This window comes from Pan paniscus, chromosome 17, assembly GCF_029289425.2.
Source record: "Pan paniscus chromosome 17, NHGRI_mPanPan1-v2.0_pri, whole genome shotgun sequence".
Taxonomy (NCBI): Eukaryota; Metazoa; Chordata; class Mammalia; order Primates; family Hominidae; genus Pan; species Pan paniscus.
In genome coordinates this window covers 88048006-88064169 of record NC_073266.2, presented here as the reverse complement: position 1 = coordinate 88064169, position 16164 = coordinate 88048006, and the positions used below count along the sequence as shown (strand labels likewise).

General features: G+C 40.2%; 1 long non-coding RNA gene across 3 annotated transcripts in view; it reads right to left on the bottom strand.

Moving 5' to 3' along the window:
* The window catches only part of LOC117976851 (uncharacterized), a 292637-nt gene that overhangs the window by 220871 nt on the left and 55602 nt on the right, over positions 1–16164 (bottom strand). For all 3 annotated transcript variants that reach the window (XR_008621909.1, XR_004667661.3, XR_010110171.1), the window contains exon 2: positions 228–420. This is a non-coding gene — a long non-coding RNA (uncharacterized LOC117976851). The remainder of the gene's footprint in view (positions 1–227; positions 421–16164) is intronic.

Genomic DNA, 16164 nt, shown 5'->3' with positions numbered 1-16164 from the left:
AAATGGTTCTGGTTTCCAGAAATAGTAGTCAGAGAGCTAAGTTGAAAGGGAACAGATCACCAGGTGCTTAATGGAAACACAGAACTCTCCATCCTCACCAGGAAGCTTCATTTTTATTCTGGCCAAATATAGGGCTTTCCTTTGGGCTATTAACAAAGTCTCTGACAGCAGGGCCTAGAGCAAAGCTCAGAATTGATTTAAAGAACAAGAGGAAAGCCATTTTGTACCTCTAACTTTTCCCATCTAACTGGCAGACAGTGCTGGCTATTTCTCAAGGGAACCGTCTTCTCTCCAGTGGTTCAGCCAGATCGGGAACTCCTGCAGGTATCAGTGATATGAAGACTTAGCCATGATGTTTTCACTCCTGCTTGAAGATACTCAGATGTATGGTTTCCAATTTAGGACAAGAATTATTTGTTCCTAATTTACAAGAGAAAAACAACTCCATTAAAAAGTGGGAAAAGGACATGACAAACACTTTTCAAAAGAAGACATTTGTGTGGCTCATAAACATATAAAGAAAAGCTCAGCATCATTGATCATTACAGAAATGCAAATCAAAACCATAATGAGATACCATCTCACACCAGTCAGAATGGCCATTATTAAAAAACAAAAAATAACAGATGCTGGTGACATTGCAGAGAAAAGGTAACACTTATACACCGTTGGTGGGAGTGTAAATTAGTTCAACCATTGTGGAAAGCGGCATGGCGATTCCTCAAAGACCTAAAAGCAGAGCCACCACTCAACCCAAGAATCCCAAAACTGGGTATATACCCAGAGGAATATAAATCATTCTACCATAAAGACACATGCACATGTATGTTCATTGCAGCACTATTCACAATAGCAAAGACATGGAATCAACCTAAATGCCCATCAATGACAGACTGGATCAAGAAAATATGGTACATTTACACCATGGAATACTATGCAGCCATAAAAAGGAATGAGATCATGTCTTTTGTGGGAACATGGATGGAGCTAGAGGCCATTATCCTTAGCAAACTAACACAAAAACAGAAAACCAAATACCACATGTTCCCACTTACAAGCAGGAGCTAAATGATAAGAACTAATGAACACAGAGATGGAAACAAGAGACACTGGAGTCTACTTAAAGGTGGAGGGTGGAGGAGGGAAGGGAGCAGAAAAGATGACTATTAGGTACTAGGCTTAATGTCTGGGTGATTAAATAATCTGTACAACAAACTCCCGTGACACAAGTTTACCTATGTAACAAACCTTCACATGTACCTGTTGTGGTGATCAGACCCAACACCAGGTTGTGGGGGTGACAAAGTCTGGCAGAGTTAAAGGATTGAGAAAAAGACAGTGAGAGAGAAAAAGGTGGGACACCAGGGGGCCATCGCTAGTGTGCGGAGGCTGCGAAGGCCCCAAGCTCTGGGAGCCCATGCTATTTATTGATAATCCAACAGAGAAACAGGTGGTGAGAATGCGGAGGTCAAAAAGGACACGTTGCATTAAGCACATGATTTACAGCTGTGATGGTTTAGCATTTATATGGAACATGTTCTGATATTTGAGATAATGGGAATAGGAGCCTAGGAACCTAGGAGCAAGGAGCCAGCAAGTCTAGACACATTCCAGAGGACATTATGCAAGCCCTGCCTCAGTTTCCTTCCCAATACTCAGCTTTTTCCCAACATGTACCCCTGTACCTAAAAGTTAAAATAACTAAAGAAAGAAATCTTTGTTCTTCCACACCCCAGCTTAACTAGTCCACCATTTGTGAGAAAGGACTGTTTCTCCACATAAATCTCCATATTTATATATATGGTTGAGATGAGTGCGATAGCAGCCTCCAGGCAGGGGTACCCTAGAACCAGCAGCATGAGGTTGAACCAGCCTTGAAAAAAATAAGTCATGACAATTAAGAGGAAAAGTTATGTGGCAAAGTATCGTGCAGTTCAATACCAGGGTTGTGCCAGAAGTTCTGATAGAAGAGAATTACTAATTAGCCTGTGTGCTCCATTCCCTCATTTGTTTTGGTTTCCATTTAACCTGACTAGAATGTAAAATTCCCTGCCTGAGATGGAAATTGTTCAGCCCTCTCATCACGTATTGTGTGGGAATTTTTCTTCCTTCCAAAACTACACTTCCAGGGGCATATGCTCCTTGCTGCCTAGCTGAAAAGGAATATTTGTAAATCTCAGTTACAAGGCCCAAAATGAGCATTCAAGAATATGCTAATATCAGGCCCGAACTTCTGTGTGCTTTTCAAGTCAGGGCATAAAACTCAAACCAGAGTCAGATTCTAAAATGAAAATGTTATACACAAATTTTCAATTGCCTACGAACCCCCACAGCTACTGTGGGGTTATTTGAAGGTATATCTGTAGAGATTACCTAAGCGAAAGGAGGGTTTTCTAATAATTAACACAGGGTTGGAAAATACATTCAGGAGATACTTGTTTTCTTTTCATCTTTCTGCATGAATGACAGTCTACTTTATCTTTGATGACCCCTGGGAAGAATGTGCCAGGTGCCCTCAGTGACTCTTCATCAAGTCCTTGACATACCTGCCTCCCAGTAGTTTGCTATTAGCTCATGCTTGCACTGAGACTACAAGTTCATGCTTCCGGACTCTAAAAATTAGGTCGTGAATTGTGTTTAATGTGATACATTTACACATACACATGCATCCTAATTTGAAGGATTTAATTATATATTCCTTATACCTGTAAATTGAACCAGAAGAAGATATTTGTGATCCCTGCACAAGAAAATAAAGAAACCTGATCTTCAGGCCACTTACAGTCTCATATAAAGTGTGATTTCTAACCACACCATTTTAATGACTGGAAGCTGATTCAAACTTCCTTTCTACTAAACCTGCACCAAAGCGTTTTATATTCTTCCAGATTCCTTATAGGCTTGTACTTGGTAATTAATCCCCCAAGTGTAATATAAAGTGAGGCAAATACAAATATCCAGGCTCCTGGAAGCAGCTGGCTGTGCAGGTGACGCAGGTAAACAGATCAGCATCTAGAACCTAATTGGAAAATCGGGGCGAGGGATGGGGTGGCAGGAGGAAGGAGAAAAGAAGGCTGCAAAATCAACCAAGCAGCACTTCTATTTCCAGAGAAAGCAGAATTCACTGGCTAGATTAAAAATGACCAAGAAATTTTATTGCCAGCTTATTTCCACAATGTAAACATTATTAAATGAAAAGAAACAAGAAACCAATTCAGTTCCAGTGTGAATGTAAATAACAGTAATAGGCAATGCAGCAGCACACCATATCTGACCCCCTGGGTCCCAGGCTCATAAACCTCCTCTGTTTATGATGACAAATGCTCCAGGGTATAGTATACCCAGGCCCAGTGAAACTGCATACAAAATTGAACACCTTCCAGTCCATGAGTCTTGTTCATTCTTTGTGGATCGTAATGTATGATTAGAAGACTGCCTTCTCAGATTTTTGCTCTAATTTCAAATTCTTTCTGGAAAAGTAACTTTCTAAGCAGAAGAATGATTCTCAGTTGTTATCATCAATTGGTTCAGCAAAAAAAAAAAAAAAAAAGAAACAAACCACCGCAAAAGCAGATTCTGTCAAAAACTGTATGTTCCTTATAAATCTTTTAAGAATTATTAGAACCAACTAATATATTAACATGCTAAAATAATTCCAGTCTATGGAATAACTAGATCAAATGGTTACTAGAATTGTTAGTAAATCAAATGTTTACTGAAAATTACAATCTCATAATTAAATCATTTGTGCTAGAAGAATAATTTTGAAACTTTGCCATAGTCCTTATGCAGTTTATAATCTGGGGAGAAAATAAGACATCGATGGAACAGGAAACATAGCACAAATGCCTTACCTGTGTAAATAGACTGCAAGTTTATTTTCAGAGCAAAGGAAAATTTTTAAGGAAAGGAGTATTCAAGAAAGACATTTATGAAGGCAGCTAGGTTTTCAGCTAACCCTTGAAGAATGAGGAAGCCATAGCGAAGTGGCAGGGAAATACTGCAGCTGTGAAGAATAGCATGAGTGAGGTGCAGGTCATAAAATGGTCGCACATAAGATTAACGAAGAGAAAAAGCAATAGCTTCCCTCCATACTCAGACCAGCCAAATGAACAATATCACAATAAACTGCATTCACAAAAGCCTTATTAAAAAACTGTAAAGCACTTATAAATAAATCTTTCAAGAGAAGTGCATGATCCAGATAAACATCCTGAAACTAAGTGGAGAGAGAAATCCATTCTTACATAAGGAAACTTAATGCCAATATTGCTGGTAATTTTCCTTAATTTATATATTCAATGAAACTGCAATTAATACTTTAATTTTTTAGAACTTCACAGAACTTGAAAACTTGATCCTAAAAGTCACGTAAAAGAGAAAAGCAACATGAATAGCAAAGAAATCTTGAAAAAGAATAAATTAATGCTTGCTTGGTATTATACAACACTGTAGGAAATTAAACAGTGTGAGTAAAGGTTCCAGAGATGATAAATAGATCAGTGAAACAAAACAAAGTATTCAGCAACAATCCCAATTATTTAGAGCTGAAAATATTAAAAGGTGGCATTTCAAAGCAGTGGGAAAGGATATACTATTCAATATGACCACACTGTGTTGGAACAATTGGCTATAAATTTTTCTTTAATAAAAGTAAGGTTAGATCTCTGCATCACATTAATAACAGACATCAATCCTCGATGCACTAAAGGACTCAGTGTGAAAAACAAAATTCTGGTAGCGTGGAAAAAAACAGAATTGTTTATAACCTTAAAGGGAGGTGGGAACCTTTCTTAAATAAGATGCAAAGCAGAGGAGCAATAAGGGAAAAAAATGGATAAATTGGCCTACATAAAAACTTTAATCTCTACTGCAAAAGAAAAGCCTAGTCTGGAAGAAAGTGTTTGCAAAATGTAACACATACGATGCACGAATATCCAAAATTTTTAAACTTCCAGAGGCCTTCCCTTCCCCTACCCAAATTCCCAATATAAGCAGAGCCCATAAATCAGCAAGCATCTTCATTTCTTCTTGTAAGAACTGGGAAAAAACAATCCTGAGCTAGAACCAGAGCAACGCAGAGGGCAGCATAGCTCAGAGAGCACGAGAAACACGATACTTCCAAAAACGCAGGACAGATGTTCAGGGCAAAAGGTGTATCCCTTTTTTGGCGACACAGTTGTGAGAAACTGGTTAAGCTAAGCTGCTGAAACAAGCTCCATAGGACACAGCTTTGTTTCAAAAACCAGGTGAGATATGGCTACAAGTAAGTCATAATTTCCAATGCAGAGGAAAAGAAAAGCACCAGGAATGAAATTCTGCACTAGTCTAATACCCCACAGGAAACTTGCTTTCCTTGGGTGGTCCAGGAAAGCCCAACTTATTCAAAATTAAGCAAAATAAATAAAAGGAACGGGCAGGGAACCAATGTGACAATGCAATAAATGAGAGAGAAGGCGCCAGTAAAACTCATTATCAGATGAGTAACAACGAAAGTAAATAAACAAAAATGTTGCCAAAGAACAGAACAATCTATAGCCAAACATTTTGTGAGGAATTTAAAGTGTAATGGCCTCTAGAATGAAACCACAGAAATATAAATCTTATCAGAACTGCTATACAATTCACACGTGTGCACACACATACACACACACACACACATTGAAAACAGAAGGAAGAAGAAATCTCATTGTAAAATGCTTTTTAACATGTATAAAACCAGAAAATATATGAATGTAACATAAGAGAACTAAGACAAAGTATATCTATCATATCAACAAGTATAAATGAGCTAAACTCAACAATTTAAGACATAATTGATCACTAAACAAAAACAGTATATATATATGTATTTTTTTAAAAATCTAAACAGAACTGAAAAGGTTGGCCATAAAAAAGAGGGGTAAGAAATGAAACCCGGCTGGGTGCAGTGGCTCACGCCTATAATCCCAGCACTTTGGGAGGCCGAGGCAGGAGGATCACGGGGTCAGGAGTTCAAGAGCAGCCTGGCCAATATGGTAAAACCCCGTCTCTACTAAAAATACAAAAATTAGCTGGGCGTGGTGGTGCACGCCTGTAGTCCCAGCTACTTGGGAGGCTGAGGCAGAAGAATCACTTGAACTCGGGACACGGAGGTTGCAGTGAGCCAAGATCGCGCCACTGCACTCCAGGCTGGCCACAGAGCAAGACTCTGTCTCAAAAAAAAAAAAAGAAAGAAACGAAACCCAAATAAAACCAAAAAGAGGCAAGAAATAGGGGAAAAGAGAGAAAAAGAGAAAGAAAGATCATGATGTTATTAAGAGATGCTATGAAAATCAGAGCCAAAAACTTTTTTTTTTTTTGAGGCAGAGTCTCGCTCTGTCACCCAGGCTGGAGTGCAATGGCAATGGCACAATCTCGGCTCACTGCAACCTCCACTTCCCGCTTTCAAGCGATTCTCCTGCCTCAGCCTCCTGAGTAGCTGGGACTATAGGCACGCGCCACCACGCCTGGCTAATTTTTGCATTTTTAGTAGAGACAGGGTTTCACCATGTTGTCCAGGCTGGTCTCAAACTCCTGAACTCATGATCTGCCCACCTCAGCCTCCCAAAGTGCTGGGATTACAGGTGTGAGCCACTGCACCCAGCCACCAAAAACTTAAAAGATCAAAAAAATTACAAAGACAAACAGGTACTTCAAAATGTTTAAAGGTGGTATTCACAATGAAGATAATTTAGGAATACCTATACTCCAAGCAGCTTGGCCCCAACATCTCTAATGAAAAAAACACAGGAGACACAAGAGACAGATACAAACTAGTAGTAGGAAATGCATACTGTCAGTCTAAAGCAAATAGATAAAAGCAAATCCTACAAATCTAAAAACTTGCTGTTGCTGGTAAGTAAACTTAACTATTCTATGCTCAAACACTTTGTTGAGAGGCTATTTGGGTTAATGTCATTCCATTGGACTGACACTAGAAACCAGCGTAATGTGGGCTTGAGAAGAGCAGAGCTGAAAGTCAGGGAGAATTTTACATTTGGCTATATTCAGTTTTACCACCACATAAAAGGGGAATATCCTAAAGGCTGCAAGCAGTTCAGAAAAGTATTATTAGAAAGGGAGATGGAAAGAGAAAAAAATATTCTTCTGCATCATAGAAGAAAAGATGTCATCGTTATTTTTTACTAAATGTAGAAAATATGTTTAGTCCTATTAGATTTATGTTCTCCTTTTATATTTCATTTTGACAGATATATCTGTATTCATAATATCCATGTCATATTAGTATAACATCAGGTATTGAATTTAGAAATAAACTATCTTTATATATGGGGTAAGTCAACATTTAAACAATTTAAATAACAATTAGTAAGTTATATCTAACATATTTATAAAATTCAGAAAACAGTGAAGACAACATTCTTGTTAAGTATCCATGAGCAATTCATAAAAAATAGCTGCATATTTGACTCCAAAATATGAATAAATATAAAAGCACCAAACTGACAGCCATAGTTGGGTAGGCAGGTTTCTGGCTTCCAGCCTTCATCCTGGGTGTCACTACCATGAGTTACATGACAAAAGATTTCATTTAGGTTACCAACAAGTCAACTTACAAATAGTGAGATTATCCTGGATTATTCAAGTAGGCCGAATGTCATCATACCAGCCTTTAAAAGCGGAGCTTTATCCCTGCTGAGGACAGAAGAGGAATTTGAAGAAATGCAGAAGATGGGGAACATGTAAAGTCGGTGAAAGATTCGAACCTCGCTGGCTTGAAGATGAAAGGAGCCACGTGGAAAACACATGAAGGAAATTAATTCTGCTAAGATTCTGAGGTTGGAAGAGGACCCCAGGCCCTGCTGAGAACCTTCATTTCAGCCTGGTGAGCCCGTGGGCAGGAAAATCAGCCAGGCCCACCAGAATGTCTGACCTCCAGCACTGAGATCATAACTAGGTGCTGTTTGAAGCTGCTAAATTTGTGGTAATTTCTTATACAACAAATTGCATGTGGTTATCTCTGAAAAGAGAAATGGGCCAGGCGCAGTGGCTCACGCCTGTAATCCCAGCATTTTGGGAGGCCAAGGCAGGCGGATTACCAGGTCGGGAGTTCGAGACCAGCCTGGACAGCATTGTGAAACCCCATCTCTACTAAAAATACAAAAATTAGCCAGACGTGGTGGCACACGCCTGTAGTCCCAGCTACTCGGGAGGCTGAGGCAAGAGAATCACTTGGACCCGGGAGGCAGAGGTGGCAGTGAACTGAGATGGCACCACTGCACTCCAGCCTGGGTGACAGAGCGAGACTCTGTCTCAAAAAAAAAAAAAAAGAAAAGAAAAGAGAAATGTGAGATTGGGGTCAATGGAAACTTAGATTCATAGGAACAGTTTGAACTTTAAAAAAGAATATATTTATGATACCTGCAAGTTCAGTTTAAAATTTTAAATTCTAACCTCAGCTCAAGAAGCAGGGCTAAATCTGTACACTGACAGTGGGCCGAACAAGAGAGTAGAATAAAAAGATGAGATAACTATTTCTCAGATTTTAAGTAACAATATATGAAGGTTTGTTTGGTGGTTAAGGCTTATTTATTTTGTTCTAAATCTATTGTTAAACATATGGATACTCTATAAATTTGAAAAATGGATTGATCTTTAAATGAACTAATAAGGTTTTCTCAGAATTTTTATCGCAGAGTACTTGGTAGTGTTGGAAATATTTCATCCAAAGAAGTAGAATATCAATTGCAATAAAGAGACTTGTCTTTTTCCCCCAAAGTGTCAATGAGAACTGTAGGCAGTGATTTATTTGACCACTTTTTACAGTAAAATGCTGCCAAAGTAGAAATAATTACACTTGGCCAGCGTATTTTACTGCCATTTAGGTGATCACCCACACATGAATTTATCTTGGCAATCGTAAGTAATATAGTTTTAACATTTTCATACACTTCATACTGGAATGAGTCTCACAAACCTAAAATTACCATATCAAGAAGCTAATTCAACCATTCCAACAATAGGAATATCGAGAGTACTGATGCCTTCAGAATTTTAGCCCCCTGCCCAAGGGCGTAACAGTTTGGTAGTATCAATGTACTCATAATATTTTTAAAGAATTTAAGTTGAGTTTAAATTTACTTCACTAACGTGAATAACCTCACCTTTATTTTATGACTCAGTATAAAACTAGTTAATTTAGCTTTTCAAAAGACTTATACATATAAACTTCATAAAGAGCCGGTTCCACTCTGAATTCTGGCTTTTCTCACACACATTTTATCAAGAGCGCGGACTCCCAAGAGAGTTCTGATAATCATGTCCCTTTGATTCATTCCCATCCAAATTATTCACATGTAAATAGGTCAACTCAGTCTTTTATTTCTGAATTTTGTCCTCTCATGATGATTCAAAGAATGAGCCAATCTGTTACCTATTCATTTTTTAAATGTTTATTTTTCTTGCACAGAAATTCTGACATAGATATTAGATCACAAACAGGATAAGAGAGGAAAATACTTTTTTTTTTTTTTTTTTTTTTTTGAAATGGAGTTTCGCTCTTATTGCCCAGGCTAGAGTGCAATGGCGCAATCTCAGCTCACTACAACCTCTGCCTCTCAGGTTCAAGCAATTCTCCTACTTCAGCCTCCCAAGTAGCTGAGATTACAGGTGCCTGCCACCATGCCTGGCTTTTTTTTTTTTTTAATATTTTTAGTAGAGATGGGGTTTCACCATGTTGGCCAGGCTGGTCTTGAACTCCTGACCTCAGGTGATCCACCTGCCTCTGCCTCCCGAAGTGCTGGGATTACAGCTGTGAGCCACTGCACCCAGCCAATACTTCCTCTTTATATAACCTTTTAAATTCTATTAAACAATTAACCAGGGCTAGCTGAGAAAAAAAGAAAAAATGCATTTTTAACCATCTGATAACAATGACCAAAAAATACAAGAAAATATACGAAAACATATGAAACAAACAAGAATGACTAAACAATACAAAATAATCAGCTAATAAAAAGTATACCCTAACTTTGAACATTTTCTAAATCACTAAACATTAAAAAATACATGAATAGCTTTAAGTTGCCCTTTTCTGTGGGTTTCCCAGCTTACTTGCTGATAAATCATTTCTTGTTTTTCCACAGGCATTTACTTGGGAAGCCACAGTTTTTTTTTAAATATACTTCCTCAAAAAATAAAAAGCAAACTGTTTTTAAATACACTTTAGATTTTCTTGGTATCTAAGTCCATATGTTTAATTATTTCTTGATAAAATCAAGCATGTCTAGTACCTGGTATCTACTAGGCACTTAGCAAATTTGGTAAATATATGAATCTAATACATGTTTTGTGTTCCTGAAGTCAGAAGTCATAGAATTATTTAATGTCAGTTAAGGATACCTGATCAGACTGGATTAAGAAAATGTGCACATATACACCATGGAATACTATGCAACCATAAAAAAGGATGAGTTCATGTCCTTTGTAGGGACATTGATGAAGCCGGAAACCATCATTCTGAGCAAACTGTTGCGAGGACAGAAAACCAAACTCCGCATGTTCTCCCTCATAGGTGGAAATTGAACAATGAGAATACTTGGACACAGGATGGGAAACATCACATACCAAGGCCTGTCATGGGGTGGGGGGAGGGGGAGGGATAGTATTAGAAGATATACCTAATGCAAATGATGAGTTAATGGGTGGCACATATATACATGTATATACATATGGGTGGCACATATATACATGTTACATATATACATATGTAACAAACCTGCACGTTGTGCACATATACCCTAGAACTTAAAGTATAATATAAAAAAAAAAAAAGGATACCTGATCAGGAAATAATCCCATTGTCCTTGTACTCTCTTGTCTCTGACTATAACCCCACCAAATTCAGAGACTACATTTTAGGTAATAATAATGCAAAATACCAGATTAGAAAAGAAAGCAACAGGTGTGCTTTATATCGGAAGTAACACAACACACAACACACACACACACACCAAAAGAAGCAGAGCGCTCATAGTATAATACACTATAATATCATGACAGTTGGAGTGGAAACATTCAGATTATCGGGGTAGGCATTCCTTCATCTCTCTAGCTAGCCTCCTTCATTCCAGAAAGAGGTGAGTGAGTGAGTGCAGAAAGATGGAAAAGAGCCTGGAGCTGCTGTTAAAGAGACCCACACAAGCTGCGCTTAAGACCTAATTGGAACCAATTTTTAAAAAGGCATTTATCCTACATAAGCTAAACCTGGAGGATTTAAAGTAAAACAAACATATTGTTAACTCTAATTATACTGTTAACTCTAATAAAGAATTTAAAAGATTTTTTCAACTACTGTTAGGAACACATGGAGGTTGGAAATGGAGTTCTGTTCTGGACAGGTCCTTCTCTACACTGAAGTAGAGATGTCGTGTAGGCAATTGGATACAAGAATTTATAGCCCAGGGAAGTATGAATAATTTGTGCTGCATTAAGATGTAAGGGTACGAGTATGCAAAGAATCCCTAAAGCCTTGCTCTGAATGATAATGTAGGGAAAGGGAGTTGTCAAGGAATCGAAAGTCCAGGATTAAGCCTTGGTGCATCCCAAGGTCTAGTGACCATAGAGGTATCAAAGAAGATTCAAAAAGATGACCAAGATGGGGCAGGCAGGTAGTCATAGAGAAGAAAGAGTGGACTCCGATTTTACAGAGGTAACACGAATGTGTTTACAAGGAGGGAGTGAGCAGCTGTATTGAATGATGCTGCTAGGTTGAGTAAGTTGAGCATAGGCAAGTGTTTTAGGATTTAACAACAGGAGAGGTGGATGATTTTGACCAGAGCAGCTTCATGGCAGAAGCTGAAATGGAAGCCAGATTGGGGCAGGTTTAAGAGGAGATGTAAGAAGTTGTCCTGCCTTTCCTCCCACTAAGCCTGCTACGATTCTAATTCCTTCGTTTTCTGCCCCTTCATTTTTTCCCACGATTGGCCCTTTTCTGGCCCCTGTACTTCCTTATTTAGTGCAGACCATAAGGCACCTGGGCCACTTCTCAACAATTCCCACAAATCTCTCACAACCCTGTCTTTCTGTCATGGTTGCTCTTGATGCCCCAACACTAGCACTCCTACAATCTGCCTCCACTGCTCTCACACCCTGGGCTCCTGGATGCTGGTGCATGACAATGCTACCATGTAAACAATGTTGCTTCTAAAGATCATGTCACAACTTGATGACCCTTGTATGTGTTCTTGGTGAGGTTCAGCCCCAAAGCCTTCTGATTATGCCTCCTATCAATGCCCACCTTATCATTCCCCTTGACCTTGCTCCTACTTCAGTAAGAAAACTGAGGTCCTTGAACATGAACTACCTCCATTTCCTGCTGTCCCTACACCTCTATGAATTTGCCTACTGTAAGGAACATGGCTGTGCTTTGGTCAAGGATAGGCTGAGGTAGGATGTTTACATTTTGTGTGACTCAGCGAGTTTAGAGCACAGGTGTATAACTCCACTTGTTATCATAGGCATGTAGCCATAATATGGGAAGGCCACCACTTGGCTCTAAGCCACTATTGTCTGATAAAGGTATAATTGCCCTGCTGACACTGTCCATGTGCTTGCGCTGGCACCCAGAGAAAGAGAGAGAGCCAAAGCTGTCCATTTTGCAGACGGACGCGGGGAGCCAGGGCACAGCCCAGCTCAGCTCGTGCCCAGAGAAAGAAAACTGCTGACCCTGAAGGCAGGGGAGAGCCGGCCATGCAGCGGTGGGTGGGAGCCGGCCTCTGAGCCAGAGCAGACAGCCAAGACAAGGCGGGCAATATGAAAGAGCTGGTGTGAGTAAGCTGCTGATGAGAGAGCTGCTGAATAAAACTACATTTCACCTGCTTAAGACCCCAAGTGTTCTTTCAGCTATCTGCTCATCCACCCACTCCCTTCAGACCTCAGCATGGGCTGGAATCTGACCCCAAGTTGGGCATTTGGCACAGTCGTGAACCTGACACCTACATACTTACTTTCACCATTCAGAAAATAAGTGTCCCCTTCCTGTCCAAGCCAGTTCACCTATGAGTCCTCTTAATCCCACTCATTTCTTTTTCTCTTGGACTGGGTTATTTCTATTATCCTCCATCTCTTTCCAACACCTCACATTTATGACACACCTCACATTTATGGCAATGTGACCTCACATTGTCATGCCCTGTTCCCCTGCGTATTACCTCCTTCACCGCTCCCCTTTCTCTTATCATCCCTTCTCAATGAAACGTATTTTAAAAATCAGCCCACATTCCCCATCTCCCATCCACTGCTTCATTCTCTCAAATCTAGCTTCAATTTCTACCATTCCCATGAAATTGCTCTCAGACGTCAGTCACCGCCAAATGAACACTTTTAAGTTGTTATCTCATGCAACTTTCCTGCTACATTTGACTTATTTTTTTTTTAAGAGATGAGGTGTTGTCCAGGCTGGAGTGCACTGGCTATTCACAGATGCAATCCCACTTCAGCGTGGGAGTTTTGACCTGCTCCGTTTCTGACCTGGGCCAGTTCACCCCTCCTGAGGCAACCAGGTGGTCCCCACTTGCAGGAAATCACCATATTGATGCCAGACTTAGCATGGGCAGCCAGCATAGCGCACTACAGCCCAGAACTCCTGGGATCAAGTGATCCTCCTGCCTCAGCCTCCCAAGTAGCTGAGATAACAGGCACATGCCACCATGCCTGGCTTTACTTATTTTTCATCCCTTGAAATTTGTCCTTTCTCAGGTTTCTGAACTCTAAAACTATTTCTTTCTGCTTTCTGACAGTTCCTTCTTGCACATATCTTAGTGTTGGCATTCCAGGGTTCTGCTTGCAGTCCAATACTCTTTCTGTATTCTACTTTGAGTGCTTTCATCCACCCTTATGGTATTGATTACCACATACACATTGATGGTTCCCAAATCTAAATATTATTGTCTCTTTTGTGATTTCCAAATCATGGATCAGTTATCTCCCAGGTATCAGATGTAACAAGGACAAAACAGAATTAATTGTCTTTCTCCTGCCCAAACTCCTGACACTCATTAACATGATCAGGTTTTAATTAATGAATAAGCCAGATGCAACCTAAGAATATGTAGTCCAGGCAACCCAGCTAGAGATAAAACATTTTAGCACCTAGAAGTTATTCTCATAGTGTTCCTTCTTGATTCTGGCTTCAGTTTTAAATAATTTTCCAGGTGCCAGTCTAACATAGGGTGACACTTTCCTATGTGGAAAAATAGAGTTTTTCTAAGGAAGGGTTCATGATTTGGAGTCTTGCAAAGGAGGTGGCATGTGGGCAGGGAGACGAAAGAAGGCAATAAGTATCTAAGTCCTAATTCTCTGATAAGAAGTGTCTATAGAAGTCAGGCCAGTTCTCAAATGAGGAGCCAGACCCATGGCCATTCTTGTGAGGGTATGGTGTGGCTGGTCCAGTAGCTGTGCTGGGATACAGAGGTGATGACATCAGACAAGTGGCCAGCAAAAAATAGTGGCTTCTATTAACTATTACAAACTTAGACTGTATACCTGGCATAGAATGTCTGCATCGAGGGATGAGGAAACTCAACTTTGTCTGTACTCCCCCAAGGAGATGCAGTAGGAAAGTCAAGGTCCAACGACAGAAGTACAGAGAACCCACTGTGTTCAAAAGGACTAGTGGTGGCATCTGTGTATGGTCTCAAATGCACTGGCCTCTACATGACTGCCATGGAGTAGCTCTTTAGTGATGTACAAAGTGACAAGGAAGTGCATGCCAAGTTTCCCACTACTTTCCCAAAAGGACAGGGTAGAGGAAGGTCAGTGGAGTTTAGAAAATTCCTAAAAATATAATGAGGTTGTAGAAATTATTTATCAAGTGGAAGAAAAAGGAACCAAACAATGTATCCAGAGACCCAGGCCAGGCTGAGGGATAGGCTATAGAGATTCCTGCTTAGTAAGCTCATGTTTCATGATGACCTGAAGAACCTTCTAGTTTGCAGTGGAAATGCAGCTGATATATGAAAAAGGAAAGACAGCGACAAAGGTAATACACACTTAAGGACAAGGGTAAGCCCAGAGAGTCCTTGTCTCAAGTTCAGGATCAAGTTTTGTTCACAGATGTCAAGGTGAGTCATGGCAATAAAAGACTGGGGTATGGCCAATGCATGGAGGATTGTAAAGCACCAACTTCAACATCAAGGGCAAGGACACATCTCAGCAAACACATGTGGGTTTCTGCTGTTGTGGTGGGCAGGATGCCATATAGAGGCAGCGTGGGCCCCACAGGGAAATGTGTGTGGGGTTTTGGGTGAGCCACCTCAACCCCTTACAAGATTAGGCTCAACTCATCTAGACAGCTCAAACAATCCCCGTCCTCAGACAGGTAAGGCCACAGGCACAGTAAGAACCCAAGAACTTGATCTGTACTGCTTGATGAAGGGGACAAGTGGCTACCATCTTCCTACAAGCAGCAATTTTCCCATGACCCTAACAACTATCAAAGTTAGGTATTGGTGGGTTGAATGCATCAGCTTATTGCTCCTTGGGTGAATTTGGAATTTTCAGTGAAATTCCAAGTGTAATTTGGGTGAATTTGGAATAGGTTAGGAGTATCACAGTCCTCCCAGGATATTCTGATCCAGCAAGTCTGCCAGTGGGAGTTTACTACACAGGCATTGTCCTGGAGGGTGCAGTATCTGCACTAAACCTAAGGCTGATTGTGATGATTAATTTTATGTGACAACTTGTCTGGGCTAAGGGATACCTGATAGCTGATAAAACATTATTTCTGGGTATGCCTGCGAGGGTGTTTCCAGAAGAGATTAGCATGCGAATCAGTAAACTGAGTAAAGAAGATCTGCCCTCACCATTGTGAGCGTGTACCATCCAATACATTGAGGGGCCAGATAAAACAAAGTAATGAAGGGTGAATTTGCTCTCTCTTCTTGAAACATCTGTCTTCTCCTGCCCTTGGATATTAGAACTCCCAGTTCTCAGGACTATGAACTGCAGGACTTACTCCAGCAACCCACCACCTCGTCCCCTGCTGCAATTCTCAGGTCTTTAGACTCAGACTGAATTGTACCACTGGCTTTCCTGGTTCTCCAGGTTGTAGACAGCATATCTTAGGACTTCTGGGTCTTCATATTTACATGAGCCAAATCCCATAATAAATCACCTCTTGCA